Here is an 18,565-nt window from a genome sequence, read left to right as displayed (position 1 = left end):
ATTTATCCTCTACAGATTTACAGCCAAACATATATTCTTACCTCCCTTTGAGGCCCCCAGTAGATTCTGACAGAAAGAGTTCTGTTTCTACTCAGGATGGAGAAGGCTACAAGGGAATAGAGTACATAGCTCCCATCAGAACAATGAGAAACAGACAGATACAGCCACACCTTGGAGATATTGCAGGTTCCGTTCCAGGCCAGCACAATAAAGCAAGTATCACAATAAAGCGAGTTGTAATCTTTTGCTGATGGAGATCTTGCGTTCAGTTTGTAAAAGCCACATCTGTGAAGTGCAATCAGGCCTGGCCTGTGTGGCTCAGTGGTTGAACATATACCTATGAACCAGGAGGTTACAGTTCAATTCCTGGTCAGGCCATAGGCCCGGGTTGCAGGCTTGATCCCCAGTTGGGGGTGTGCAGGAGGCAGCCGGTCAGTGATTCTCTCTCATCATTGCTGTTTCTCTCTCTCTCTCCCTCTCCCTTCCTTTCTGAAATCAATAAAAATATACTTTAAAATATTTTGTTTAAAAAGTGAAGTGCAGTCAAATTAGGTATCTCTGGAGTCTGCAAATCATAACTTTTTTTTAAAAACCCATCAGAGAATTAAGTTCACAAGGCAACAAAATGAACTGAATTCTAAAGAATGACAACCCTCTCTGAGAAGAGACAGGACAGAGGAACTATTTCACCGTGGCCAGGACTGGCTGTGTAATCCATGGGACCCAGTAAAAATGAAAATGCAGGAAGGAACCTTTTGTGTGTGGAGTGCTGTTTGAATGCTCAACTCAAGTGCCTTGATGAGGGCCCTGTCTTTGGTAGAGAACATGAGAAAGAAGTGGTTGCCGTCAATGAGGGTAAAAAGAAAGGAATTAAAATTTGAGTGTGGTTTACCATACCAATTTAGAATAACTGGGAACCCCAGAGAGATGAGGAGTCTGTAATCATGTTCAAGCCCTTTCCCATGGACCTCCGCTAAGTTCTCACAAGAAAAACTGGAGAGAGGCAAGAGACCAAGAGTGCCACTTTTAATGGGGCAAGCATTCAAGGTGATGCAGGTAGCCTGGCCCTTGGGCATAGGCAAGAAATCCTGCTCACTTCCAAAGACCCCTCTATCATCACATAAAAGCCTTTAGAGAAAGGGCAGCAAACATTTCACTGGGGGAGGTATAGGAGCAGAATCTGGTTGCCTTTGGGGATAAGTAGGAACTTCTCACTCCTGGAAATAGGCAAAGATCCACTGTGTCTGGGGTAAGAATCAAAGCGAAAATCCATCCTCCCCCGAGGAAGGCAGAGATAAGAAAACCTCTTGGGCTGAAGATTTTGCACCAATATATAGCAGAGTTCTGCTAAGTCTGGGGGAGAGGCCCTTCTACACCCAAACCTGGGGGTGGGGGTAGAAACTTCTACCTTTCAAAATTCTTTCCATTATTTTAATAATTAAAACCACCTGCAGGTGTGGCTCAGTGTTGGAGCATTACCATGAATTCCGGGTCAGGGCACAAGCCCCGGTTGGTTGCGGGCTCGATCCCCAGTAGGGGGCGTGCAGGAGGCAGTTGATGGACGTTTCTCTCATTGAAGTTTCTATCTCTCTCTCCCTCTCCCTTCCACACACAATCACAAACAAAAAAACCTCCCTGAGACAGATGAATAAGAAAAATAACCAAATTTAATTACATATGGACGTGTGGGAACCCCACATACATGAGAGAGTCAGAGAGCCCACACACATGACAGGTTTAGAGACAGAAAGTTAAAATGAGGTGTACATGGCATTCTGAGCTAAGGATAAGGAAAAGCACCTTGGGCTTCAGAGAGGAGGAAGATGATTTGCATGACAAGAACAGATGTTCAGTATTTAGACATTTGCCCTGCCCTAGGTCATAAAGGGTTATTTCAGGAGATAACTCTTAGTATGGGCAAGGCCCCAAATTTAAATGCTTTAAGGGAGAGGTAAAAGTTTCTCTGTGAGCTTGCAGAGTCTCAATTGACTTCAGCTAAAAATAATTCACATACCGAAGTGGTACATCTTGGGGAGGTATGTTCTGAACCCCTTTATCTGCCACAGATACAAGGCAGAGTTTGGTCGCCATGGTGATAGGGAAAGGGCAGAAAGTCTAAGAAGGCCCCACCCTCAAGGCTCAGGCTGACAGACTCTGCCTAAGACAGCCTGGATCAGGAGAACCAAGAATGCTCTCAGACTGGACCGTGAACCTAACATAACATCGAGTATCAAAACAACAGCAGTCTACTAGTACATTGGACAAAGGGCAAGAGCATGGGGAAAGATCTCTGTAGAGTAGGTGTTCAAAGCTTGGGAACACTGAGGAAGCATTTGAATACCTCCAGCATGCCAACTCCCACATTAACAGCACCTACCTCTGAATGAATCGGAAGCTTGTGGAACAATGAAGAGACAATATCAACAGCAAGACCTCACCTCAGATCACTTCCGACCAGATGGACTTTGTCTCCCTCATGACCTCCCCCCAATAATGGCTTGACAGAAGAAGAGGTGTTCCTAGTTCTGGGAGTAAGTTGTATATACTGTTTTTCTACCCATGATCTTCAGCATTCATAAAAAGTTATAAGACATTAAAGAAAAAAAGAAAAGGTAAAGGAGACCCATTGCCAAGAGCTAAAGCAATGAACAGAACAAGACTCATTTATGACCTAGATGTTGGAACTATTAGGTACATTAAATAATTAAAATTAATATGTTCAAAGATCTAGTGGAAAAGGTGGAAAACATATATAAACATATGAGGCTTTTAGTAATGATGTGGAAACTATCAAAAAGAGTCTAAAGGAAATGCTAAAAATAAAACAATATCTGAGATAAATAATTTCTTTGACAGGCTTATCAGTAGACTGTACACAACTGAGGACAAAAAAAAGTGAACTTTGAAAATAGGTCAATTTATGGAAAATGAAACACAAAGAATAAAGAGGGAAGAAACAGTACTAAAGAGTTTGGATAATATCAAACAGTCTAATATATGCAAATGATTGGAATCCAGAAGCAAGGAGATCGTGGTTCCAGATTTTGTGAGTGGTTCTGGGAGACCTATTGCTCTCAGGGCCGCAGGAAGTTAAATGGGAGAGCTGATTTCTCCTTACCTGTGAGGCTGGGAGAGCACTAGCCTTTGTAGTTGAAAAGAACAGGGATATAAAATCTATCTATTTGTGCCTGAACCTGGTGCCTGGACTGGGGACTACAACATGCTAATGGGTATATTACTAGCTTTTGAGGTAGAGACTCTGGGTCTGACACCATCTAAGGAAACTTAGCTGACTGGACCTGAGCCCAAAAGGTAACTAGAGCCATGTAAGCAAATGAAAATAACGCACACAGGCAGAATGAAAACTAGGAGAACACTCAGAACAAGTGGCTCTGAGTCTAGCATAACTGCTGGAGGATACGTGCAACAGTCAGAACAAAAAATAACTATGGGTTATATTAGTAGGCTCTTGCTAGATGATGCTGTGATAACAACTAACCCCAGGATTTCGATGGCTTATGAAAAGACAGGTTTACATCTCAGTCATATTATATCTCCTCATGAGTTGGCTTTGGCTCTGCCTCATGCCTTTTCTATTTTGGACTCAAGCTAAAGGAATAGCCCCCTTTCTGGAATGTTCAGGCTCATGGAAGAGGGAATAAAGAAATGACAGAACCACATGAAGATTCTTAAAACTTCTTTTCAGAAGTGGACTGCAGGGCTTCTACTCACGTTTCACCGGCTAAAGCAAGTCACCTTCCAAGCATGATGTCAGTGGGGTAGGAATGTATAAGCAACTGATAGAGAGTGGCAAATAATTGAGAGCAGTTATACAATCTACCCCAAGGACATTTAAGAAGACTTAATGACAGCACTAAAACTTTCTCTTTCTGGGATTAAAAATATGGTTTTCTAATTAAAAACTCAGTAGATTAAGTCAAAGAACGTATGGGCAAAATGAAAAAAAATGAATGAATGACCTGGAAGATCAAGTCAAAGAAAAGCTCAAACCATCACATAGAACTATAAGGAGATGAGGGAAACCAATCACTATCAAAGCTTACATATATTAACATACTTAATCCGTACTAAAATCTATGTGTTAGCGACTATTGTTCTCCAACCCACATTACAGCTGAAGAAACTGGGGCCCAGAGGGTTAAGGAGGGTTAATTCAGTCCCTAGTTGTCTTACTTCAGTGACTGTGCTATTAAGTACTATCGTTAACCACATTTTCTGCTTCTTCATGGCCATGCTGTTCTGCCACGATAAATACTAGTAAAGACTTGAAGGATAGATCCAGGACACCTTACCTGAGAAATAGGAATTGAAGGAGGAGAAAAGGAATTGTTGGAAATGTAGGAATTACTTAAATGATGAAAGAATTTCAATTTAAAAGGGCTCACTGAATTCCAGGCTGGGATTGAGAAAAGGCACACTAGCTAGTCATATTCTGTAAAATTCCTCAACTCCCAGGGAAGAGACAAATTTCTATTAGCTTCCAGACAAAAAGAACAAATAACTTATAAAGGAGAATCAGACTGTTATCAGGCTTGTCATCGGCAACACTGGAAGGTAGAAGACTGTGAACAACATCTAATGACCAAAAGAGAAGGAACTTGACCCACAGCCCTGCCTGACAAGTCTCACCTCTCAGGGTGAAAGTTGTTTGTCGATATGACATGTTACAGAAAAATTACCTACACACTCCATTTATTCAAAAGAAGGAATTTATTCAAAAGAAGAGCCTCTTTTCAAGAAACAAATAAATCAAAGCAAAACAATCTCAAGATAGGGGAAGATGAAAAGGGAGGACAGAGTAATGGTGAGAAATAACCTTCATATACATTTACTGGAGGCCCAGTGCATGAGATTTGTGCACTGGAGGTGGGGGTGTCCCTCAGCCCGGCCTATGCCCTTTCGCAGTTTGGGACTCTTGGGAGATGTCCGCCTGCCAGCTTAGGCACCCTATGAATAGAGAGAGTGAGAATAGGACAGGTCCTTTGTGGTAGAATGGGATCCCACCATTTTAGGGAAACCAGTTGCTCCTCTGAAAACATTCTTCTTCTATCTGTCACTGACCTTTAAACCCAGATGAGAAATGAGCCCTCTGCTTTGAGGCTTTGTTCTCTGCTCAAACATCTCCTAGATCTTGAAAGTGTCTTTATTTTAAACTATGGCGATCACATCTCTTCAGCAGAAGGTTGCTTGTTAAATTCTACCCTGAAAAGAGCTTTGATAAGGAATATACGGGGCAGAGCATGAATTCAAAGGAATGGTGCAGGAGGGGTAAGAGATGTGAGAGAGGAACCCAGAAGATATTCAAGGGACTATTCCTGCTTCACCTCAAGGCCGTCTGTCTGCTCTGCCTCATAGTCGGGGGTGCCAACTCCCAGCCCTCTCTTCCGGTCCTTTCCCATCAACTCACCACACTGACATTTAAATTGTAGTATCATGGGTGATGGGACAAAGTGTTCCATTTTCTTTCGGCCTAGCTCCCAAGATAAGCAGCTGCTACTCATGGAATTTCTCAAGCTCCAAGCATAATGAAGTGTGACTTTTAGCCCTGGGGAAAAAAAATCTGAATTTTAATTGGAAAGCTCCTGGGTGAGCAAGTCTCCTTGACATTTGAAAGTGTAAACCTTATCTGGAGCAGCTCCTTGTTGAACTCGAGTCCTCTGAGAACCTCTAGGGTTATTTCTCATTTGTTTTTCAATTACACAGCAGCAGAACATTAATTTAGGCTATAAGGGCTTTTTCTATTAATCTACTAAAGAAACCAACTTTAAGATTAATTGGCCATATTTTACGGAGAGAATAATAAAATAAATATGGCACTGGTTTTCTGATACTAGTTTCCTCTTGTTATTGATATGCAAGGAATATAAGCCTGAGACCTCAGAGTTCTCTCAGGTGCCTCAAACCTCCGGCTCCAAATTTATGTTGTCCCATGGCTCCTCTGCTCTGCCACGACACTCAATAACTTCCGTTTTCAGCATCTGTACCTATTTCTAGCTTCTTCCTTTGTCCCATTTGTATGTATTACAAGAGTGACCTCACTGTGGGGTCACTATTTTTCAGTTATAAAAGTTTCTCAATTTGGGTATGTCTACAGTAGACATACCTTTTTAAAAATATTTTTTAATTGATTTCAGAGAGGAAGGGAGTAGGAGAGAGATAGAAACACCAATGATGAGAGAGAATCATTGATCGGCTGCCTCCCGCACACCCCCTACTGGGGATAGAGCCCACAACCTGGGCATGTACCCTGACTGGGAATCAACCCATGACCTCTTGATCCATAGGTCGACGCTCGATCACTGAGCCACACCGGCTGGGCCAGACAGACCTTTTTTTTTTTTTTTTTTTTTTTTTTTTTTTTTTTTTTTTACAAATAGCTACTATAAGGTACAAAACCATTGTGTTTAGGCATTTTGAAAATAGTCACACAACCATATATCAAACAAACTCAAAAAAAAGTCTGGGGGCTTTGGCTAGAAATAAATGATAAAGATTTATTCAAGGGTCTTAGGGTTTGCAGAGCATAAACACAACTAGGCAATACCCAGAGTGTTCCGAAGAAGAAGGAAAAGCTAAGAGTTCTTACAGTAAACGTACATCATTGAGAAGAATCAGCTCTGCATTCTTAGCCCTAGGATTGGTCTAGGATGGTCATTAATCAGATGTCAGGTGGGCTGGAAAATGGATGTCAGTGGGTTCCAGGTAGTCTTAACAGGTGAGTCCTTCAGGGGGCAATCAAGGGTTTTCTGGATGTCTGCTGTATTTCCAGGCATTGACACAGGATTAGAAAGTTTAAAAAGTTAAGTCCCAGGCTAATTAGAATAAGAATAGAATTGTTTCCTCATGCCTCAACCTTGGCAATATTAATAATTTTGGCAGCTTGGTTAAAGTGACTCCATTATATATTTTTTCTATCTTCACTCTTTTCTCACATATATGCCTGGTATTCTTATTCCCCTTTCTCAGATGACATTCTGGTTATCTATAGAAATCACCTCCCAAACTTTGGTGGATTAAAACAACTACTTATAATTGTATGCTTAGACTTCTGTTGGTTGGCTGGGTCCCCCTGGGTGGTCCTCCCTTGGAGTCTCACATGCAGTTGCAATCAGATGGCAGCTGGGCTGGAGTTATCAAGACTGAACCTCTTAGTGGCTCTTCATTCATGTGTCTGATGCCTCAGTTAAGATGATGAGAACAGCTGGAAGCAGGCTGAACATCTGTATCTCCACACAGCCTCTCCTTGTTGGGCTTCCTCCCAGCATCATAGAACAGCGTAGATGGACTTCTTAATGACCACTGGCTTCCCCAAAGCAGTGCACTGAGAGGCTCAGGCTCCTTATGACCTAGCCTCACTTCGGGTGCGTCCCATTGGCTATTACATGCAGCCCAGTTCAATGTGGGAGGGGACTTCAGAAGAATGGAAATACTGCGAGAGACAAAGTTCATTGTGGGGGAAAGGCATCTTTGCAGACTAGCTACTGTAGGTGAAGAGATTGAGGCTCTGAAAGGTTATGTAATGAACTGCCAATAAGTGGCTAAATTGAGACTTGAACCTAATAGGTCTGTCTGACCCCAAACCTTTCTTCTGTATCATTCTCTTTCTTGTGATTGCTTATTTTGGTTCTTTTGTATAGCATCTTAAATACTGTCTCTAGATGGCCTCTTTTAACCTTTGCCAGGCTGCTGACTGCATCAACAGTGTCTTAGCTGTTTACAGGGGAAGAAATTAGGGAAAATGAGTAGTGCAACTACCCCAAACTCCATTTTGGGTTATATATTTAAAAATATTTTTTTAATTGATTTCAGAGAAGAATGGAGAGGGACAGAGAGATAGAAACATCAATGATGAGAGAGAATCATTGATCAGCTGCCTCCTGCAGGGCCCCTACTGGGGATCAAGCCTGCAACCCGGGCATGTGCCCTTAGCCGAAATCAAACCAGCGACCCTTCAGTCCGCAGGCCGTCGCTCTATCCACTGAGTCAAACCGGCTAGGGCTGTCCTGTAGTTTTTAAAGCACATCCATTTATCTTATCAGCCAGGATAGGCAGGGTTATGCTGCAAAAAAGAATAAAAAAGGAAATAAATAAATCTCAGTACAGTCAAACCTCAAAAATGTCTTGGTTAACTTCAGTTCTCAACTTGACAGCCACAACGTGACAGACAGGACCTATTGGTGTCTAAGATCCCTTCCCTTTCTCAGACCACAAACAAAGGTGAGAATGCACCAGTATGAGTCAGTTTACAGCTAAACCCTTGCCTTATCTGTTAACATCTCAGAAAATTGTGCTGTGGACATTTTTTTTGTGTGTGTGTGTGTGTGTGTGTGTGTGTGTGTGTGTTTGCTTTTGTTGCTGGTAAAATGGATGATTAGCACAATTTTAAAACATAAAGAGGCCATCAAGAGAGCTAATGTTGCTAAGGTTGTGAAGGAAACAGATCACAGGCAACTGAAGAGGTTAAAAAAAACTGTTGTTGATTTGGATAAATGAAAAGCAGCTAGTCAATGACAGCATTTCAGAGGCAATGAAATATGAAAAAGCGAAGATGCTACATGCTGGCCTCCTGAAAGACACCCTGGAACAAGTGCTGAAAGTGATTTGTTTAAGGCTTGTGGGGGTGGTTCCGTAAGTTTAAGAACGTAAGTGTTTGTTTATAGAGTCAGCAGTACATTAGACTTGTGCTGTATACAAGAAAATCATTAGCCAAAGAAAACCATTGCCTGGAACTGATCACATGACTCCAAGGACACCACGTATAATCCTAACAGGTGCCCAGAAGGGGATAAACCTGAAATGACTATATGACAAAACCACTAAAGATTGCCACATACAAATGACCCTTTAGGCTTTCTTAGCAACCCCAAGATGCAAGGAGCTGTGTAATTATTCTCCTTTTTCAGAAGTATAGAGGAGGCAACAGTGGCAGAAGAGTTCATTATATAGTATGTGAATTATGTCTCAATGAAGTTGTTATAAAAAATAAAGATAGGTGAAAGTCAGAGGATATATGATTATAGGCAAAACAACCCTTTCTTTTACAAGACTCGTTAATATACAGCATCTTCAGGTTCCCACCCTGTTCATAATCCTGCACTTGAGAGAGGCAGAAGGTATAATGCGAGGGCTCTTAACGTGGGCGTCCACAGATAGAGGGAGATGGTTCACAAACTCACCCCAAAATTGTAAGCAAAATAAGTGTGTGTCAATGTTCGTTTTAGGAGAGGAAGGATCCACAGTTTGTATCAGCTTCCCAAAGAAATCTGGGAAGAGTTAAATACTGTCTTTATTCATAATTGCCTAAACTTGGAAGCTGCCCTCAAAGGTTAATGGAAAGAATAATGGACCAGGAGTCGAGAAACTGAGTTCCCACTCTGGCTCTAACTAGCTGAGAAAACTTGGACAACTCACCTCTCTTCTTCATTTACGAAGCGTCAAACAGGACTCCTTGGAGTCTAAGATTCTTCCCAGCGAGGTATACAAGATACAGGATACTTTGTGGCCAGGCAGACCTGAGTTTATATCTTGGCTCTACCTCTTATGAATTGCATGCTCTTATGCAAGTTCTAGAACCTGTGCATACCTCTGTGAAAGGTGAATATCAATGCAGTGTTCTTGGGAGGATTAGTAACCATGAGTGGAGAACACCTGGAGGGCATGATTATTAAATGATGCTGTAAGTCTATGTCTGGCTTAAGTTCTGCTGAGCATTAGATATCTTCAGTGAATGGGCAGGGTCTGCTGGGAACTCAAGTGTAGTTGTGCAATTCAGATGTCAGCAAAGCCTTGCCTTCGAGCATTTCCTACTCTAGGAAGGAAGTCTAGGTGAAGACCTTGCCATATCTCATGCAGGTACACACCAGGTCTGACTCATGCCCTGCCTGAGTGCCCCAGCAGGGCCAGCTCCTGCCCCTGCGTGCTCCTCTAGGAGGTCTGAGGGCTTGCAGAGTCATGATGGGCTGATAGCTTCCTCAGAGGTTGAACCCACCAAAAGCACTGGTACTGACAGAGCCACAAAACCACCCCTCAGCCTTTCCCATTTTATCCACTGAAGAAATACTGTGAAGAAATACTGTGCTTCACTGTGTTTCTACATAGTAAGTCTTGTTAGGGTGATAGCCATCATATCCCAAGTTGACTCACTGCTTCCTGCGAAGGCTAGGGCAGGAATTACTGCCCCCAGCTTAGTCTCCCGCTGGCTGAAGCCCTGAAGAGTCAGGTAACCTACCAGGAAACACAGTGAGTGGATGGCAGTACTGAGTCTCCTGGTCCCTTGTCACCTCTTTGCACGATGCTAGTTTTCTGTTCTGCTATAACAAATTACCATACATTTAGTGACTTAAAACGACAAGATAAACAATGAGATGATGCCGATAACACCAAATGCTGGTGAGGACATGGAGCAATAGAAACTTTCACTCACTGCTGGTAGGAATGCAAAACGGAACAGCCACTTCGGAAAACCAAATGTACTCTTACCATTCAGTCTAGTCATTGCGCTCCTTGGTGTTTATCCACAGGAGTTGGAAACTTATGCCCACACATTTCCCTGCCCACACGTGTTTATTCCTAATTGCCTAAATCTGGAAGGAACCAAGATGTCCGTCAGTAGGTGAATGGATAAGTAAACTGTGGTACATCTAGTCCATGTATTCAGCACAAGAAAGAAGTTATTAAGCCAACATCACTTAATTTTTAAAAATATATTTTTATTGATTTCAGAGAGGAAGCGAAAGGGAGAGAGAGAGACAGAAACATCAAAGATGAGAGAGAATCATCGATTGGCCGCCTCCTGCACGCCCCCCACTGGGGATCAAGCCTGCAATCCGGGCATGTACCCTTGACTGGGATCAAACCTGGGACCTTTCAGTCCACAGGCTGATGCTCTATCCACTGAGCCAAACCAGCTAGGGTGCCAGCACCACTTATTGAAGAGACTATTTTTACTGCATTGCATATTCCTGCCTCCTTTATTGTAGATTAACTGACCTATAAGTAAGGATTTATTTCTAGGCTCTCTATTCTATTTTACTGATCTATACATCTAGGATCAACAAAGGAAAAAGAATCCTTGAATATTGACTTTATAATGCAGAGCAGTGTAGCACCTATTGGCTTCAACCTGGCTTCAGGGCCCCCTACCTTTGCTTAACTAAAGGGTCTGTTAAAACGCTTTCCAAAACAAAAGGTAGATTCTTTCCCACAATGAGTTCTCCCACTCTTGGAATGTGGAAATGCCGAGCTATGGAAGTCTCCCATTGGCTGAGCTGTACTGGGCAAGGAGAAATTTTTTCTTCCTCCTGCTGAGGTAGTATCACTCCCTGCCAGAGATGCAAGGTCCATCTCTTCCTGGTGGGGTCGGTAGTCTGCATTGAGCAGTACAAGAGTTCTCTCCTCGAGCCTCCTGACTCCATTTTAAATGAGGTTTCTGTTCATTAATTTTCAAACTGGATTTTCAGTGCTCCTCAAAATCTCATACTCCTTCCCTTTAGTCAGCCTGGAATTGGCATCTGGTCCTCCCTTCTCCCACTCCCAGTCCAAGCAGGCTGGGCAGAGCTGGGAAGGCCTTTTCAGGGTGCAGGCATGCCGGCCCCCAGGGCAGGAGACCCCAGCACCGGCCTCTGCCTTGCAGTGGCTGCCTCAGTGCAGCAGGAGGGTGCTGGCCTTGCCTGGGCTGGGCTGGAAGGAGCTTAGTCCAGGAAGCTGGGATATGATACCAGAGAGGCAGACCATGGTGGCCTGGAAAGAGAGGAGGGGTGAGTGGAGCTGAGTTCATGGTGCTTTGGATGCAGGGGCCCTCAGGAAATGTCTGATGAAATGGACTGATGAAAGGGACCAGGCCTCACATATCTAGGAAATGATGGAAAACCTGGGGCTGGAAAACGTGGATACTGGTTTCCAAGTTTAAAGACGGCCTCGTCCTCCTTTTCTCTATGACAATTCTGCTTCCTTAAGATTTCTACACAGGGCAGCATTTTGGAAGGTTTTACCATTTTACACATATGGCTTTGTGTCTGCAGGGAAAGCTATTGGTGTTTCTAAACACGGGCCATTCTGGAGAATCTGGGGAAGAAGAGCATTTTCAGTGGATTGCAGGGCTGCCCAGGTCTCTAAGGGGACCCCTAAGCTCAGAGCGAGGCTTGTGAGGGCAGAGGCCTCGATGGGGAGAATGGCCTCTGTATTTTCTGGATCCAGCCCAGAGTTCCAGCACTGTGCCTTCTCCCAACACCCACGATGGCCCTCTGCCCGCATGCTGGCGGTGGGGGGTTGATTATCCGTACTTTCTCCAGCCTGAGGCACCATCAACTATAAGCTGCACCACTATTTCATGTAAGCAAGCGGAAAAAGTGCCAAAGAAGCAGACTGCACATTGATGCTGGGACACCAGAGAGAAATCTTCCCAAAGAAGAGACTGGCCGGAAATGTGCATGTCTCACCCTTGGTGCTCTGTGGAGGGAGGAAAAACAGTCCTCCCCTGGGAATCTGAACCACAGACCTGCCCTCATGCAGATCTGAGGTCAGAATTCACACTGTCCATATGGTCTAGAGAAGTCAACCCGGAAATGTACTTAAAGTGGTCTGGTTGCTAGTGCCCCAGAAGTGACCAGCAAGCGTGCATCCTCTCCAGAGAACTCGGCGTCAACCCCAGCTGATGGCCTTTGGAGGATACCACCCATTTAAAACACAGTCTGATTTCAGTGATGTTAAATGGAAAGAAATGTGTTCCTCAGGATGAATGAGATGTGGGCATGAAATAGGTGTGCTGTTGGCTGTACTGGTGATCAGCTCACCTGGGTTTGCCTGGAACTTCCTGGGTTTAGCCCTGAAAGGCACACTTCTAATGAAATCTCTCAGTCCTGGCCCAGTCCTCTTCTGGGGTCCTTATCTCTGGCCTGAGGGGGCTTTGTTTTATACTATAGATTCCTGCCTAGGGATAGGCTGATTGCACCAGTCTGTGGACACCTGACCCAGGGGCTTTCTGCCCATAGGTTAGCCAGCATCTAGGACTTAAGGCCTCACTTGGGAAAATAAGAGAATTTGGAAATTTGGACTTGGGAATCTGAAGAACTGAGGACATGCTCTAAGAACACTAGGCCTGGCCTGGCTTTTCAGGTTCTCTTGGGTTCATGTGCACTGAAAGAAATTAAATAAACACTCCCTTTTATTTATTTACATTTTGGGGAGGTGGAGAAGTCAACTTCAGTACTTCTTGGGCCCTTCTGGCTAAAAGGCCCCTGGCTGAGGCAGGCAGACTGTCCTGCAAGGCACTGTAGAGGCCACAAGCCCATCCTAGGTGCTGCCGAAAGGGGATCAGTAAGGCCTGTCAGCTGGTCTGTGTGCCCAGGAGCAAGAGCTCCCAGGCTCTGCACATACATGAAGCAGAAGTAACATGTAATTAGCAGAATGACATAAATTATTCCCTAACCTAAGGCCTAGAAAATAGTTTAACAATCTCAGTTTTATCTGTGTACTCAATAAATGTACTTGGAGTTGTGTGTGTTTCCAATCTCCTTTTCACTGGTTCCTTTTTTTCCTCCCCTCCTCCCACGCCGGTAAACTTCTTGAGGGAGGAACTACATCTTCTTTCTCATGTTTGCCCCTCACATAGGTGCTCATTCTCCTGCAAGCTCCTGCAAGGGACGGGGGGCAGGTCTCTGTGTGTGGCGCCCACTGAGCGCGATCATGGCACCCAATACATTCTTAGTGAGCGAGTGTTAAACTGAGGTGAGTGTAGACTCAACAATAAATGCCTGAACTGTGGATGGAGTTCTTCATCTATTCAACCGGTGCTTAATGAACTCCTATTATATGTCATCATTTGGCTCAAATTAAACTCTTATAAAAATTTTGGATGTTCTCTACGTCCTGGCAGGGATTTGTGATCTCTGGAATTCGTGGAGAGCTCTCTAGAAACCGTGAGGCTCGAGGCTTCTCTATAAGGCCTCTACTCCTACACGCGGAAGCCTGAGGCAGCTTTTCTGTGGGATCACACGTCTTTACAGGTGAAAGGACTCCAAGCCATGACCGGTTCTATCTTTAATTTACAGCTGTGCTGCCAAAGCCCAAGGGGTCACTAGTCTAAGATCACCCAGAGTGTGGCCAGGACTCAGCCTTTGCCTGTGGGGCCCTCCAGCCCTCCTCACTATGGAGCATCCTCAGTGCATACCTGGGACACAGAAGCAAAGGCCCGCACCGGCCTTCACCCACCGAGCCAAGCAGCTGGACTGTCACACTCAGGGATGGGCACAAAAGCAGGTATCTGGCGAATTCATGAACGGTCCTGGGTATGCTGGGCCCAGGGATGGAGTGTTAGAGAGAAAAACCAACACCTCATGTTTACCCAGGAGTCTGTGCTTCTAAGGTGGTCATACAAACTAAATCATGCGAGTTGTGGGGTGAAGGAGCACTGGCCTTGGGGTGGGAGAGCTGGGGCCTGAGGCCCAGCTCTACTCTTCTGACAGTGTGATCTGCGACATATCACCCCTCTTCTCTGACCGTTAGTTTTTCCCAGCTGTAAAATGAATCCTGGTCTCAGCCTGTGTGTGTAGAATGCCATGTAAGACATCTGGCACACGGCAGGGCCTGATAGGAGGTGACAATGTTTTTCCTGCTGATGGACGGTGTCAGTGCAGCAGGTCTCATTTGACAGAGGAAGAAATTGGCAAATCGGCCACCTTTCACTGAATGTCCACCACACCTTTATGAGGTGGCGATTTCTATCTCCACTCAAAATCAGCTGGGAACGAGCCGTGGCTGAGTGCCTACGTGGCAGAGCTTCAATTCAGAACCCCAACTGTGGTGGTCTGAGGGTACTGAGTCGAAGCAAGCTCCGTGGTGTTGGGAGGGGTCTAGAGAAGGGAAAAATATATGCGCTCTCCTTTCCAAATGGGCTGACAAGGAAAACAACCAGGAGACTCAGTGGAGCTTGAGAGGATTAAGGGGGGGGGCTGGGAGGGGCGTGCAGAAGGTGCCAGCTGGAGTCACAGCTATAGCTCAGCCTGTATCTCCTAAGCCGGTTATGGCCGGGTTACCCAAGGCTTCCTCGGACTTCACTGGCTGGAAGTACAAAGGCTTCCTTCCGTCACTTCCATCTCAGACACTCTGACCCCACTTGCCTGCTGGGTGGGAGAGGGGGTCTGTCATGGACGCCCCACACTGGATTCAGGGAGGGGAATAATACCCACCTACTTTTTCCTTGGCTTCTTAACCACCATCACCATTGCTGAGCCTGCCTGAGCATCCCTGCTTCCCCACCAAGGCCAGGAGTGGACCAGGGGCCAGGGCCAGGAGCTCAGATCCAGAGGCCGGCGGGGGCCTGAAGAATATGCGCAGGAATGAATTCTGAGCAAGGCTGTTTCCTCTCTCTCTCTCATAATCTCTTTATTAAATGCCCTGTCAACAGTTTTTTAAATTGACATGTATTCACTGCAACCAATGAAACCGTTCCATAAACACTCCCACCTGGCCCACAGTTCTTCAGGAGGTCAGTGTTAACTGTTTGTGGGTCACCTTTCACAGCTTTGTCTACAGTCTAGAGACTCTAGACCAGGGGTGGGCAAACTTTTTGACTCGAGGGCCACAATGGGTTCTTAAACTGGACCGGAGGGCCGGAACAAAAGCATGGGTGGAGTGTTTGTGTGAACTAATATAAATTCAAAGTAAACATCATTACATAAAAGGGTATGGCCTTTCTTTTTAGTTTTATTCATTTCAAACGGGCCGGATCCGGCCCGCGGGCCGTAGTTTGCCCACGGCTGCTCTAGACTCATTATCAGGGACTGAATTGTGTCCTCCCCAGATTCAAATGTTGAAATCCTAACTCCCAGTGTGACTGTACTTGGAGATAATAAAGGTTAAGTGAGGTCATAAGAATGGAGCCTTACAGGAAAGGGGCCATGTGAGGACACAGCGAGAAGGCAGTGGTCACGGTCAGAGCAGTCTCACCAGAAACTCCCTGACAGGATCTTCATATTAAACTTTCGGCCTCCAGAACTGTGAGAAAATACATTCCTGATGTTTAAGCCACCCAGTCGGTGGTATTTTGTCAAGCAGCTCTAGATAACGCCTACACAGAGATCCATGCACAAGGAGGAGAGGGTGTTTTATTTGTTTACTTGAACAAAAATGGGATCATGCTAAGCGCACTTTACTCCCAGATTAGCTGTTCTCATTAACATTACATAATGGCCACTTGGCTCCTTGCTCACATCCCACACTGGATTCTGCTAGGACATCCTGCAGGCCCTCCCATCAAAACCTGCCTGGACTCTGACCACTTTTCCCCACCCCTCCTTGGTGTTAGCTCCATTCTCTCTCTGTCTCTGTCACTGCAGCCGCCTCTTCACTCTTCTCTGCTTCCACCCTGGCCCCCAGTCTGTTCTCCTCATAGCAGCCAGAAGGATCATTTGAAAACCTAAGTCAGGTCATGCTGCTCCTCAGCTCAAAACCTTCCAATGGATTCCCATCTCACGCAAAGTAAAAATCAAAATCCTTACCAACAGCAACAAGGCTCTAGGTCAGTGGTTGGTAAACTGCGGCTCGCGAGCCACATGTGGCTCTTTGGCCCCTTGAGTGTGGCTCTTCCACAAAATGCCACGTGCGGGCGCGCACGTACAGTGCGATTGAAACTTCATGGCCCCCGCGCGCGCGCGCACACACACGCACCAGCTCTATGGCTCTCCTCTCTGACTTTTCCTCCTACCCTGTCCCCATGCCACTCTGGTCTCCTTGATCTTTAGATCCCACTCTGTCTCCCTGCCATGAAATTCATCTTCCTGCAGACAACAAGCATGAGCTATTTCTTCCATAACCTTTTAAAGATATTTCATGCACATAGAAGCATTTATCTGATTAGTCTTAAAAAATACACACAGCCCTAGCTGGTTTGGCTCTGTAGATAGAGCATTGGCCTGCCAACTGAAGGGTCCTGGGTTCAATTCCAGTCAAGGGCACATGCCTGGTTGCAGGCTTGATCCCCAGTGGGGGGCATGCAGAAGGCAGCCAATCAATGATCCTCTCTCATTATTGATGTTTCTATCTCTCTCCCTTCCTCTCTGAAATCAATTTAAAATAATATATAATATGCAAATTAGGCCAGGATGCCATAACGGGTCATGACCAGACAGGGGGAGGTTGCCCACAGGTGAGGCCTACAGCAGAGACGGAGACAGACACAGGGGGGCCTGCCCAAGCTGGCGCAGCAGCTCCGGTGGCCTGGAGTGGACACAAGCAGGGGGGCAAGAGGGGCCTGGGGCAGAAGTCAAGTGTGGGTCCCAGCAGCCTGCGGGGTGCTTCTTTGCACGGCAGGAGGTGGGGCTCCTCCTCATGTGATTTCAATCGCATACTGGGCCTTTAGTATATCTACACTAATAAAAGAGAAAGATGCAAATTGACTGTACCTTCACGACGCCCACAAGCCAATCAGGTGTGAGTATGCAAATTAACCCAACAAAGATGGTGGGTTAATTTGCATATGCAGGCGCTGAGCGGCCAGGGGCAGGGCGGGACACTTGCATCATCGCCATGGCAATGACACAGGCGTTCCACACCACCCCAGCCACTCGGGGCCTCTGGGCAGCGTGGGAAGGTGGAAAGGTGGCTCCGGGCCTGAACAAAGGCAGAAAGGTGGCTCCGGGCTGGAGTGAAGGCAGAGCTGGCAGCCAGGGAAAGGAAGGCCCATTCTTGCACAAATTTTTGTGCATCGGGCCTCTAGTATATATATAAAACACACACACAAATAGGCCCTGGCTAGGTAGCTTAGTTGGTTAGAGCATTGTCCCAATACCCCAAGGTTGTATGTTTGATCCCTGTCAGGGTACATACACAAGAATAAACCAATGAATGTATAAATAAGTGGAACAACAAAGCGATGTCTCTCTATTTCTCTAATCAATAAATACAAATTAAAAAAACAAAACAAAAAACCATAAATAATAACTATATATGGTGCCAGGTGGGTACTGGGAATATCAGGGGAACACTTTGTAAAATATATGATTATTTAACCACTATGCTGTACACCTGAAACCAATATAAAATAGTGTTTAAAGTCAACTATAATCGAAAAAAATACATAGGTACATGGTTATTCATTGCTACATTGTTTTAATTATAAATCATTGCATAAAATATCTCTAACTTAAATTTGCTTTCCATATATTCCTTTTTATCATCATTTTATGGCCTGCCTTATCTTTTGATTGGGTTATAAACTGCTATTCAACTTTCTAATCCTTCATGGGTAATCCACACTATTTTCTACATAGTAGCACTGAATAAATGTTTGCTGATTTGAAAATTAAAAACAACAACAACACAAAACATAGAAGCATGCTAAAAATCACTGCCCAGCATCTTGCTTTTTCACTTAATATATTCACTTACTCAATAAATATTTACTGAGCACCTTCAATGTGCCAAGCATGTTTTTAGGTACTTGGAATTTGGTAGCGAACAAAACAGATACATTCCTTGCCCTCATGGAGCTCACATTTTTGTGGGAAATAAACAAGTAAATTTATAGTGGAAAGTGATAAATGCTATG

At 44.9% G+C, this 18,565-nt stretch overlaps 1 protein-coding gene across 3 annotated transcripts in view; it reads left to right on the top strand.

The window, feature by feature from the left end:
- B3GNT2 (UDP-GlcNAc:betaGal beta-1,3-N-acetylglucosaminyltransferase 2) overlaps positions 1-18,565 on the top strand; it is a 244,919-nt gene that overhangs the window by 189,285 nt on the left and 37,069 nt on the right. For all 3 annotated transcript variants that reach the window (XR_009447951.1, XR_009447950.1, XR_009447949.1), the window contains exon 2: positions 14,070-14,277. The gene's annotated coding sequence lies outside the window, so the exon portion shown is untranslated. The remainder of the gene's footprint in view (positions 1-14,069; positions 14,278-18,565) is intronic.

Source organism: Myotis daubentonii, chromosome 12 (assembly GCF_963259705.1).
Source record: "Myotis daubentonii chromosome 12, mMyoDau2.1, whole genome shotgun sequence".
Lineage (NCBI taxonomy): Eukaryota > Metazoa > Chordata > Mammalia > Chiroptera > Vespertilionidae > Myotis > Myotis daubentonii.
The sequence above is the reverse complement of the archived record's forward strand: the minus strand, read 5'-3'. Positions and strand labels throughout refer to the sequence as shown.